The sequence below is a fragment of the Mus pahari genome, chromosome 22 (assembly GCF_900095145.1).
Source record: "Mus pahari chromosome 22, PAHARI_EIJ_v1.1, whole genome shotgun sequence".
In the NCBI taxonomy this organism is placed as follows: domain Eukaryota; kingdom Metazoa; phylum Chordata; class Mammalia; order Rodentia; family Muridae; genus Mus; species Mus pahari.
Window position 1 is genome coordinate 18702091 of NC_034611.1, and position 1699 is coordinate 18703789.

Consider the following 1699-nt stretch of genomic DNA (forward strand, 5'->3'; position numbering starts at 1 on the left):
AGAGGAGAGGAGAGGAGAGGAGAGGAGAGGAGAGGAGAGGAGGGGAGAGGCACTCACCTTTCTTTGTATTACTAGAGATTTGTGACACTTCAGATCCAGAAGAGGTCCTTAGAGGTCATCTACAAGACATCAGGGTTGCACCATTAAAGTTCTTTCCCATGATCCTCCACATGCTTATGGGTATGCATGGTCTAAATGACTACTGAGGATGTCGCTTTTACCGAGCAATCATAAACTTGCATCTCTGTAATACAGCCATCACTGCTTTATAATCTTTTAAAAATATCTTAAATTTCCACAAAACAGATTCACTTGATACTTTTTAATTTTTTTTTACATGTACGAAATGCCCGCCATTTAACATGATACGAGAAAGGATGTGAAAGCATTTCATCCACCCTTTTGCCCACTGCTGCTCATGAGCAGTGATGGTGCCTGAAGCATGAGTCTCCTGACTTTAGGCTTCAGGGATTTTTCCTCTGTTATTCTCAGTTTCCTTTGTAAGTATTTTGATGGGTTTTGGCCCGGCACATGATCTACACACACATATTTTAATGTAAAAAAATACAAGTGCATACACATTCTCCTTTCATATTGACATTAAAGTTTTACAATGTTTCCTTCTCCATGGCCAAGGTCATGAGACCTCATGCAAGGGAGCAGAGAGAATTCTCTATCAACAAGACTGTTTTCTCCACATAGAGTGGCTTCATGGCTTACCGTATACTTCTCTCCTCGTGCTTCCATGGAAGTACACTGCAGTGACTGGAGTGGAGAGTGTCTGGAAGCCCAGCCTGGAGGAACCTTGACTGACCATTAAGCTCCACATCTCCTCATAAGCGTCTGCTTTCCAATTCCCACAGTCGGGGACCCCTGCTATACAAGCAGGGGGATTGCTTTTTTTTTTCAAGCCAGATTTGGGGGCATTTTCCTATAATTACAGCATTTGTCAATCTGAGGCAGGAGAACTGTAAATTTTAGGGCAGCCTGGAATGCCCAGAAAGACTTTATGTCAAAAACAAGCAAGCAGGGGGTTGGAGAGATGGCTCAGCAGTTAAGAGCACTGACTACTTTTCCAAAACATCTGAGTTCAATTCCTAGCAACCACAACTGTCTATAATAGGATCTGATATCCTCTACTGGTGTGTCTGAAGACAGCTACAGTATACTCATATACTTAAATACTTAAAATAAATATTCTTTAAAAAAAAATAAGAAAGCTTCCATTTAAAAACAAACTAATTAACAAACACCAAATGAACAAACAACAACAAAACTCATACCATTACCCCAGCCTTGTTCAACTCAAGGACTTGATTTATATCTTGGCAACAGAAAGACTTGCAGCTTAATGATCCTGAAGCCACCACGTCCTTCTCAGCACCCAAAGTAACAACAGGAGATTGCTTGCTCAGCAGAGTCCATTTGAGAAGGGGCTAATGTAGACTAAGAGGAACACCGAGAAGAGGTGCTTCATCTAGGATGCAAATACCAGGCAAAGAACCAAGCCTGTCCACCCCATCCCCAGCCTCAGCAAGTATTCAAAGAGCATGTCCATGGGTCTGAGGTCACAGGCCTGTCTGTCAAGGAGTAGAAAGACTAATGTCTTTCTTTCTTTCTTTCTTTCTTTCTTTCTTTCTTTCTTTCTTTCTTTCTTTCTTTCTTTCTTTCTTTCTTTCTCTCTCTCTCTCTCTCTCTC

At 41.5% G+C, this 1699-nt stretch overlaps 1 protein-coding gene and 1 long non-coding RNA gene across 3 annotated transcripts in view; one reads left to right on the forward strand and one right to left on the reverse strand.

The window, feature by feature from the left end:
- The window catches only part of Clvs1 (clavesin 1), a 189726-nt gene that overhangs the window by 172985 nt on the left and 15042 nt on the right, over positions 1-1699 (forward strand). The window lies entirely within an intron of this gene.
- The window catches only part of LOC110338643, a 15021-nt gene that overhangs the window by 3004 nt on the left and 10318 nt on the right, over positions 1-1699 (reverse strand). Inside the window, exons 2-3 of the long non-coding RNA XR_002381309.1 lie at positions 1284-1580; positions 58-119 (exon numbers count right to left, since the gene is read on the reverse strand). This is a non-coding gene — a long non-coding RNA (uncharacterized LOC110338643). The remainder of the gene's footprint in view (positions 1-57; positions 120-1283; positions 1581-1699) is intronic.